Below are 11,603 nucleotides of genomic sequence, written 5' to 3' on the forward strand. Positions count from 1 at the left end.
TTGCACAGATACAATGCCATCTGGTTGGCGAGCTCGGTTGGGAATGTGGTCTTATTAGCATCCACGTTGAAATTACACTGCAGAATAATTGGCTTGTGTCGATATACTGTGAGTGCGGAAACTATGAAGTTCAGAACCTGACAGAATGGCGTAAATGCAGGCCAGCTGGCGGATAAATTCCATGATAGGCAAGCCTGAGCGATGGGCAAGACACGTAAACAAACACAAACACGAAGGCTTCGTGTTTGTGTTTGTTTACGTGTCTTGCCCATCGCTCAGGCTTGCCTATCATGGAATTCAGAACCTGTGTCTGTGTTGCTCTGGGTGAGAAGTAGAACGTGGGAACCAAGAGTTCACTGTGTAATTGGACGAAGTAGATTTCACCGATGTCATCAACCATAGCATTCAACCGAGCGCGTTGCATCCATTCTCGTTGCTTGGCTCGGCGCCGTTCTTTGGAGGCAGCTTGTTTTGCAGGCGACGCCTTAGGATGTCCCATCCTGATTCGGTGATTTCGGCGCCTAGACAGCACATTCCACAAACAGAAGAGAGAGACGAACGCAGAGAGGACGGGGGAGGGGGAGGAGGGTATTGTGTCAACGTCGACGCGGACGCGTGAAGGCGAAGTGTGGCATTAACGTCTGCCGTTGTAAAACAGGAAACTGGGGGAATCCGCCATTTGCGAAAAGATGACGGTGCATGCGCGCGACGGTAGCGGGTCTTAGCGGGAATTCGTCGAAGCAAAGTGGTAGGCTAGCATTCGAAGTATGGCGCTGCGACGGACAGCACTGGCACGAAAACCCGACCCTCATAGGATCAGGCACCTATTTTTTTCATGTCTGGGGACGTGCCCCCAGGAAGCGTGCCCCCGGCTTTCCCGTGCCCCCACGGGAAAGTCGGAGCCTGAGGCTGGATTCTGATCCCTCAGTTCTTTTCCTTTGGGCGCGGACCAGGCTCGGGTTAGACCCACAATACTTCTCCTCAATTTTTGGCCTCAGCTCTTTGTTGCAGATTTTTGATCCGCAATCTGGTACACCAAGTGTTACGCGTGAAACAGGTTTTTCAACAGATTCAATTCAATTTCTGTGGTACCTTACTCATGCACCTGTATTAATTCAGCAACACAAAGGCAATACGGCCGTTTTCACTTTTATTTCCTAACGATACACGCATATTATGATACCTCTGACGATATCACAATAAAACAGGCAAAATGGCCTTTTCTCGTCTACTGACACGGAACATACGCACCTTTGTTTACCAGCTGTCCCGTCCCTTTTTTCCTAGGACTGAAAACTGCAGTCATGCAGAACTGCAGAAGGTCGAAAACATTTATTGTCCCCGACGTTGGTAAACCGTATAGTTAACTGTATATCCTAGTAGGGCCGTAAAAATCGTGGTGCACTGTGTGTCTACGTCACTGCTTTCACATCTGAATGGGACCTTTGTAGTCGCTGCGCCAGAAAAATCCTAATCAACATCATCATCATCATCACATCTGAATGGCAACATACTGTTTATGCAGTTCCTCATAGGTGGCAGACATAAAACGTGGCAAGTGCTTTAGAAAGTCGCACATTACTGTTATCTGGCAGCTCGCTTTATTTCGCGGGTTGACCGCACGGCGGCGCCAATCTTTTCTCAAATGGCGTTTATTAAATGTTTATTAAATGTTTCTTCCGCATATTTTGTCCGTTATATCTACTTATTCCTGCAAAAATGACGCGGAAAAATTACACGCAGTCCTCTACTACCGTCGCTGACGCCGTTGTAGTTTTCGTCGTGGTTACGCAGGCAGCGAAAAGAGAAAGTAGTATAACACACCCCCACACTCGCCTCTTGCGACATCACTGAATAATTTTCAGGAACATTTCGCACTCATTTTAATGCATAGGTACTTTGGTTTAATTCAAGCGCTACATAATTTAATTCATCGATCAACCAAATTAATTCGGTCGCTATTTTTTCTTTTCTTTTTTTTTTTGAATCCGAGTTAGCGCCGCGAAGCCTCTGTGGCTATGAGCGTCGTACAGATGTGGACAGATGGAGGGAGGACAGCAGGAAGGAGTGGAGGACAGGGGAGTTAGTACGCGTCGTGGGCCGACTTCAAGGGGAACTGTGCCGGCATTCGTCTGGAAAGTCTTCGGACGCAGGGAAAAACCTCAGACATCATAGCCGGTGCTAGGATTCGAGCTCACCACCTCCCAGTCTTTAACACCAACGAGCGAATACCTTCACCCACTCGGCGCTTTTTCTTTTTTCTTTTTTATTGTTTCAGCCTCCACTAGCAATAAACTCGGAATGTAAAATGCAGTTCCAAAATAAGAACGCAATCACAGATAGTCGACCTTAACCCGCTCGGCCATGCCGCTGGTAATTCCGGCGCTATCGAATTTAACCTTACCTTACCTTACTGAAGCATATTTTTTTCTTTTTGTTCCTTGTTGTTACTTGTTAATCAGGCAGACTGACGTGGCGATCTTACTCAATTTCACTAATTCCCACAAGCTAAACGCAAACGATTTATTAGGAATATAATTTTTGTTATTGTGTGTATCTTTGAACTTTTTTAGCTAACATTTGCGACACACAGCTACGAAGCTAGTTACCGTCATACAATCAGTTGCAAAACTAGTGTGAGCGTGTTGATAGCACATTTTAAACTACGAAAGAATTGATAAAAACAAAACGAGCTAGTAACTAGAGTCCGTATTCACCAGCCGGCTTGAACCATTGGTTTAGTGACGTCGGGTTTAAATCGATCACGTGATCTCTCCGGCTATGAAAAGCGGTTGACCAAATGGTTGACCACAACGCATGCGCACTATTGACATTGTCATGAGATGGTTGAGGGGAGGGAGAAAGTAGCATATGACAGGACGGCGAAGAGGAAGGCTCTCGTTTGTTTTTTGATGGTGTGGTTGTTAGCGAAAGAAAACTTCAGGCGGCGCTGGCGCTGCTGTAGGTGCACGCTTACGGATCAGGGTGTCGGTAATCGGCGGTTATGCCTACCTCTGTTTTTGTTAATGACAAGCTCTGCGAGATATGGTTGATATGGTCGCTAGAAAAGTGTACATAGAGAGCGTTTGCCATGTTATTTGAAAGGCAGCAGTACGTATCCTCGCGCAGGTGAACGTTGTGCTTTTGTCGGTGTTCGGTCATCGATTGTAGCTGCGTTTATAATAACTTCATCCCCATCGACCATCGCTTTTTTATCGTCTGTTGTGCGATCTGTGTGGTGAACTGCAACGATCAAGATAGCCTCTCGATTGATGGGGCATTCCAGCAGTGTCTTTTATACGCTTTCGAGCCGGATGCCATGTTCGCAACGTGTGTGCAAGTGCTTGATCACTGTAGGCTACGTAAACAGAAAGAACATTGATGGAAGGGTGGCCTTGTCCTGCAGGTGACTCCCACACGCATAACTTTTACGGTATTATAGTTTTAAGAAATCGGCGTGGTACTTTCAGCGTGTCACAAATCTGCAACGCGTTAGAGCATCTCTCTGCTGGCTGTGTTTCTTTGGAGTGCGACTCATACGGAAAAGTACTCAGGGTGCTGCATTGTTTACGTCCTCGTCCTGTGTGTGTTTTTTTTTCTTCTTCTCTGTTTGTTTAGCGCTGTTTTCGTCATGTTACCCAGGGCGTCCCTGCTTGTGAGCGTGGAGGTTGCCAGTGTCGTGACCCCCTGTCAGTGCTGTGCTGTGCTTACCTCTGACCTATTTTATTTCTGCATTTCAGCATATAAGATTATTATACAAATCATTAAGCACTAAATTGATTGTTCTGTTCAGCCAACAAAGATTCATCATTACGTTGTGACTGTCTCTTGCTCTGCTGAAATTTCACAAAATGGGAACATGCCTAATGTATATATTTGTCCTTACTTGGCATCTGCTATTATGCACTTGACATCGCAGACGTAATAACTGCTAAAATGAACGGCCACACTTTAATGCCATTACACTGCATCCGAGCCATTCAGGATTTGTAGTTTATTGAGACAATGTACACAAAATATAGATGTTAAAATGAACCAAATATCTCATAAAGAAGGATGTCTTATACCGGTTTCAATAGTTGTGTTTCAAGGATGGAGCAAACAGGAATGGACCAAAGAAAACACATACAACAACAGCTGCAACATCAGCTATACAAACAAGCCTGTGCTGATATTTTGTTCAATAATTGCATTGTGCTTATTTGTTCAAAGCCATATATTCTTACCGAGACACTTTTACACACCTGGTTGTGGACTATCTATTTTTCCTATCTATCTATCCTGTCTATTCTCTATATCCTATCTATTATCTATCTCCTATCTATTTTCTATCTAAAAGTCCCCTCTCGACTCGATACTGGCATTGTAAGCGATTTCACTAGCATTATCACCACACCATTACATGCCAAACCATCACCACCACCAATGCCTAAAAACTCCCCACAGGTCATGCCATGCTATAATACGGCTGCCAACATCATATCATGCACTAAAGAAGCCTATGAAGGCGGGGTAGTTGGTACGAATTCATGATTTGTAGACAACAAAAAGACGCGGACAGAAGAACGACGACACGGACGACTGCATCATGCACTACGATCTTTGAAATCACTCCTTATTCAGGTTTTTAAAATTTAGGCTTCTTGTTCAGAAAGAATTTCCATAGTGATGCAGTTACAGTTACAGTTATCACTTCACTCAGACACAGATGACTCACTTTGACTGTGAAATGACATAAGAGGCCTGTGTGATGCCACGAGAAAGATAATTGCCACTGCACAATTGTGTAAACTTATTGAGTGAGTTTTTACTTCAGCAGCTCTTCGCTACTTTGACATTTTTTTAGTTTTCCAGTCATGCAATAGTTCTCAGAGTATTCCGAGTTTTCCATGCTTTACTAGATTGCTGGCATCCTGAAATACAGACGATAATTTAAGCAGCTCAACAACTGGACGTTCGAGGCTTACATGTTTGTATCGCCCGTATTTGTGGCCTGCTTCGAGTAATTATCGTTGTTTGCACAGATGATAAAGCTATGAAAAATTATTGCACAGGCTGCATTTCTCCACTGTGTGGTTATGCAGTTTGACTGTACACCTTTGTACTGAGACATTGTGCTATTTCTTGAGAAACAACACAGTGGAATATCACAGCAAGGCACACCTAGAGGCGCTCGTTCTAACATGAAATCTCAGTGCCACAGCAAGCAGCAGCACTGATCATTGTCTGCTCGCTTTCTGTATTGATCTATATCATACCGTAAGAGGAAGACTGCAGTGGAAAAATGGACACAATGCAAATAAGCTCATACAAAGAAAAGGATGCAACTTGAAATGAGGTGCATCTTGATTGATTGATTTTTAAAAGAAAGAAATGGAGATGTTAGTCTCGAGTCACTCGGGACTGGCTACTCCAGGACGCGTTACGCCTCATGTAGTGCCCATGAGATTGTGCCGTCCGCATGAAGACCAGCGAAGGCTCCTTGGCTTCAGCCATGACAGGGACAGTTGGCGTTGATTTGTGGACACCAAGGCACTGTTTCATGCTCTTTGCAAGGACGGTTTCCAACACTTGTTCGGACGAAGGACAAAGGTTATGCAACGCTGGAAGATGGTACGTCAACATTTGTCGTATGAGGGACCGGTGTAGACCAAGCAATGCCCTTGTAGAAAGCCCCCAGCGGGCACCACAGAGGTATCGCAGGACACTCAGCCGAGACTCAGCTCTACCTCTCAGACAACGAACCTCCGCTCTCCAGGACAGACAAGAACCACACCAAGAAACTTATGGTGTGTAACACGCCGCACGACATTCCCACCTATATGAAGCTGAAAGTTCTTCAAATGACGACGAGTGAAAGGCAGAGGTCCATGCCTCTGTTTTCCAGGAAAGCAGCAACAACATCAAGGGCACACTGTAAGCGGCGCTGTAGCGCTGGCCACTGCTTGCCGGATGTCCATATGCATATATCGTCAGCATACAAGCTGATGTTGACGCCCCGTGGCAAGAGACCTGGTAGAGCAGCCATCACGACATTGAAGAGGAGTGGGCTGAGGACCCCGCCCTGTGTGACACCTGCTGTTGTGCTGCGATGAGACGTTTCACCACCCGAAGTCATCACAAAGACAGTTCTACCACGTAGATAGTTGGCTATCCACCTGAGAGCTCGCCCAGTAACGCTTAGGGAGAAAAGCTCATGGAGTGCATGGCCGTGGCTTGTAGTGTCATAGGCTCGCTTAAAGGTCAGCTACGCCGATTTCCCGATGTGTTGAAACGGTTGTGATATTCAGAACGAGCACATCCAACTGCCCCCGAAACGCACCTTCGTTTCTCAATTTTGTCTTCCTATTACGAAAATTAATTCATCAAAGAAACCAAAACAAGCCATGGGCGCAGCCATTTTTGTGACGTAGATGGGATAAACCTGCTCCATCTACGTAGATAGAGAATCGTGCGTCTGATTGGATGAAAGCTGAGGCTTTCTCTGACTTCCCTAGCGTCTTCTCCCGTTTGCGAGGAAATCCAGTTATGGCCGCCGGCTACGATGAGCGTTTCGTCCGAGGTAATCCCGAGAACTATTGAACGATTGAAACAACAACCGCGAACTCACCTCAACATCATTTTCGGCGTGAAATTGTGATTATGTGCTCGAGAACTTCGCAGTTCAACCGTTCAGCTGCCATTCACGTCAACCCGTTTGCTGCTTTTACAACAAGTGCTGGAATGGGAGCGATTGAGCAACAACGCGAGACTTGGTGATTGTTTGAGAATATACCTGCAGAGGACTGGTCTTCAAAGAAAGAAGGCCGTATTTCTGCCCATGCACATCGTGCGATTGCCAGGCTTGTTACACGAGATACATATATTGTGCAGCATCATAGCGCGACTGCAATGAACGACGTAGGAATGTATCGTGACCACTCGAACTGCATTCGTTGAATCATTCGTTGGTTATATGAAAGTGCTCATTAGAGCTGCCCCGCACAAAAAGTGTTGGATGTAGTTTGGTAGTGTGTTGTTTATCTCGTAGAGCGCATCGCGGCATGTAGGTCGAGAGCCCTTATACGTATTTTTTGCATGTTTACTTGAGTGTGCGCATTGTTCTATACCACACAGGCCATATTTCATTCATAATAGTTTCGCAAATAAACACGTACCGGTTGATCTCATATTGCTTTTGAGTTAGGCATAGTGTCTTCAGATCAGGGTATGTGTATCCTGTTTGCTGGGCCCGATGTTATTAAGGGTAGTGCAACATTTTCCACTTCTTGAACCATGCTAACATTGCCAGAATAAGGAACATTACACTGTGCTGTGTATTCTACACTCAGTTGTCTCGCGACGTAAACCCCCAATTATTATATTGGGTACTCCACATGTTCAACCAGTCAGCACTTCCCATATCCTATTTTTTTTTAAACATGTGCTTAAAATTGCACAACTGCCACTCAAGTAACTTTGCCACCAAATTAGTCAGTGACAAAAGGTATATGTACTTTATCACAAATTTAATAACCTTGGTAGAAATGGTTGATGGTGTCCTCTGCCTTGTACGGTGCACTTCATAGCAAAATACACAATAGTCCAAATGTTTTCCTTGTCCACAAATGCCCTGTCAAAGCTGAAAGACTCTTATCAAAATGGGGAAGCGGGCTTGCTTGTCCAGAGAAACAAATATGAAACTGCAGTGCTCAATGTAAATAACTGCATGCTCAGCAACTAAGGCTGGTGATGCCGAAGACCTAATATTTCTAGGTTAAAGGGAACAAAGGAGAAAAGACCACTGCAGCGTATTAATGTTGTTTCAAAAGTATAACACCACAAAATTTGTGAGAGTGAGAGTCAGTTGGTGTATTTAGTGATGTTGGTCACCTCCTGCACCAATTTTTAATAAGATTCAAATGCGTTGCTACCAACCAGGACCTAAGCCTGACCTATGATCTAATAATAATAATAGTATCTATCTATTACCTATATGGACCTTCACCACTAGTTTGGTCTAGGTTTCACACGTGGCTTCTAGTGAAATTCGAAGCTGCTCTGTAGAGCTGACAGGAGACTTGCAGAGTAGAGAATTTTTTATTTATATTTTCCAAAGAACATGTAAAAAACAATGTGCTGTACCAACTGTATTCAAAGAAATACAAATATACTTTGTTTTAGCTATGTGCATATTAGCAGATTACAGATGACCGATGACACACAATGGGCGTCAAGGGTGAGAACATAAGAATGCTACCACTGCAGGCACTGTCCTGAAATTCTAAGTCACCATTTGTCAGAAAGCAATGACCACGCACAGCCTAAGGATCATATTGAGCTCCTTCCATTATTTTTGTTAACAGCATGTTGGCTGCCATTCAGTCCATGAAAGTGACCCTTATCGTTGAAAGAACGGTTCAACAGCAAGCGAGCTGGTGATAGTGTCCATGATGGCGAGACCTGAAGAGGAGATACAAGAAGGGACATAAACACGCTATGTTGAGACATTGTGTATGTCCCTTCCTATCCCTCGTCTCAGGGTTTTTCGCTATGGACCTTCATGATGTTTCCTTCGGCAAACTTTACATATTTTTATGTAGAATTGTGAAGGTACAGCCAGGCGCTGTTAGCAAATCACACAGTACTTTTCTTGAATCAAGAATCCATGGAAGGTACACAGTCATCTTCAGCATTGCACACATCTGTGGGACATGTTAATCACTTTGGAATGTCACAGACATGTCATGGAGGCTGGCACATGATTAGTGGTGCTGAACAGACAACTATTTGTCATAGTTTTGGCATAAAAAGTAGTTTTGTCACCTGCATGTTGAGACAGATGTATCTCTACATACTTTGCCATGACACAAATATATGAAGCAACAAATGTACCCTCTACCTTATTATGGTTATTAGTCAACACTGCCAAGAATGTGGGAACACAGTCTTGTACCACCTACACTCTTCAAAATGACCTTCACACACGACACATTGTAGGTCAACGAGACTCCAGAATGATGTCCTCTCCCTCCCCATTAGCTGAAAACATTTTTCTACAACCTTGCATAAGGGGAAGTTAGTACAAGAAATGCACACATTCCTTTTTTGAGCAAATCAGTATTCAGAGCGTTACCATACTGTGGTAGGCCTGCAGTGCATTACGTGGTACAGCACACACTGTAAAAAATTTCACCGTAGAACATGTCCCCCATTCTAATGACAGTCTTCTCCAGTTTTTCAAACTGCCATTTCCCATAGTGCTTTATGGTATGACACAGTATTTCTAAACCTTTATTGTAGTTTACTGGTTGTAGCAGAAAAAAGACACCACTGTTTCCGATCACAGGACGCAAGCCATAAGTGCTATACGGAAACAGTACATGCTGCTCTCTAGCAGTTGTTCGTGTTTGAACATGGTATGGTGCATGCAGGGTAAATTCCATGGTTAAAATATCCAAACGTGAACAACTGTTAGATTACATGATGTAGAATGCTCTATAGTACAGTAAAACCTCCAAAGTCGGACACCTCCCTACCTTGGACAACTCCCCATGATTTCATTGCACGGGCAGGCTCCCATTGAAACTACATGGGGACGAAATTCTCTATGTCGAACACCTCCCTATCTTGGAAGTAGGATAGGGTTTTCCCTACAAAGTCGGAGAAAACCCTGGTCAAATTACCTCAATATCGGCTCATCTTTGCACCAAAAAATCCCAAAATGAGCCAGTGGCCTTGACTTTTGCCCCTTTTTTCCCCTATACTGGTCTCAGCATTTTGTTGCTTTAGTTTTTAGAGTCCAAAAAAAAAACAAGTGCTGTCAGCCTACATTGTAATTCTTTATGTGAGCACTTGTCTTCAGTTTGTCTAGAGCCTTTGAACAAACACTGCAAACCAGCGATTAGAGAAGTGGGCTGACGCTTCAGAGACAAGTCCTTGCTGCTCGAAAAGCTCTAGAGGTAATGCCATTGAGTAGAATCTGAACGGAATTCAATATACTAAAATCAGTAATAATTATCAGTGAAGAGTGGGTAGAGGTACCACTACCAGGAACCACCACCAGGTACCACTAAGGACCTTAAATTGAAGGAGGGGGACATTTCTCACAGCTGTGATCTCTTCCATTTTTTGTTGCCGTCATATTCTGTAACTCGGACACCTCTATAAGTAGGAGACGCTTCGGCTGCACCGCGGATGTCCAACATAGGAAGGTTTCACTGTATTTGTGTTCCGTGTCATGTGACCACAAACAATATATGCTTTTGCTCATGCTGCACAGCACAGGCAAATTGATTTGCATGTGAGGATAATAACATGAAACCCGAGGCGCGGAGGAAAGGGCATGACTTTACGGTCTCTGTGTCAGTTGTTTCATGTTGTAATTGCGTACCAGCTGGCCCGTACCTGAGAATAGGTTTGATGCATTGTACACGCACCATAGACATGCAGTATGTGGTGTGTTGTGATAGTAATGCCAATTGAAGAATAATGCTCCAGGTGGATTGTTTCGGTACAATCTTGAACTATGCATACCAAGGGGTAGGGCATCTGCGTGACAGGTTTACCTGGAAGTAAGAACGTAAATGTTAGCTGAAGTCATTGAATAATTAACATTATCAATATACTGCTGCAGATGATACAAACAATAGCACACAAGATGCTCTGATATGTTCTGCAGTAATGTCTCTGTACTCACAATATTAGTACAGCAGCTACAGAAAGGCATAAAACAAGTTTCTGTATACATGATACCACTTGAATTCAACAAAAGCTTCTGCTGCACTGCCAGAACACCACAGCAGACAGATTTACCTTACTTCACCTGAGAAAAAGTATGTACTGTTGCACACATGATGCTGTTTGAATGTCTTGAAAAACATAATTTATGACCGAAAGACATCAACTGGAAGATTTTGATTCACCTTAGTCAAAACTGAGAAAAAGTATGTGCTGTTGCACGCATGAAACTGCTTGAACTGCCCTTGAGCGCTCTGGAAGAACACCTTATTTGTGACCAAAATACAACAGCTGAGCCAGCACTGAATTTATACCTTACTCAAAATACACAAGATGTGCTGCCGTGCATATGATACGATGATACTGCTTAAATGTACTCTGAAAGCGCTGGCACCTCAGGCATGGTTGCTATAAGCTAGCGAGCAACAGCAAGGGTATACGAACACAAGAAGTCGAGCACAAGTGATGGAATGCACTTGATTAATCGGAAAATGAAATGTTTCAGTACCAGGTGTCACTGTTCCGTCAGCAAAAACAGATGAACTTTGAAGGGGCGTCTGGTTGGCACTGGTGACAGCCTTCAGCTTGAACCCCAGACGGTGATAGTTGAGACGAGGAGTGCAAGCTTTTCGGTGGTGCCAGAATGCCTGCGAAATCATTTAACAAATAAGGCAATTCCAAATCTGTACCCGCTGGGGCGTAATCTCTAAAGGATGAAGCAGTAACTAACAGATAGCGTATTTTTCTCTTCTACGTGATGCAATTTGCACCGCATGACTGACTTGTCTAACATTACGCGTCTTACCTTTATCTGCTGCCCAGTCCTTAAGTGTCCAGTGCTGAAGCCCAGTCCAGTGCTGAATAAGGTTGGCACAGCATCCCGG

The sequence above is a fragment of the Ornithodoros turicata genome, chromosome 5 (assembly GCF_037126465.1).
Source record: "Ornithodoros turicata isolate Travis chromosome 5, ASM3712646v1, whole genome shotgun sequence".
Lineage (NCBI taxonomy): Eukaryota > Metazoa > Arthropoda > Arachnida > Ixodida > Argasidae > Ornithodoros > Ornithodoros turicata.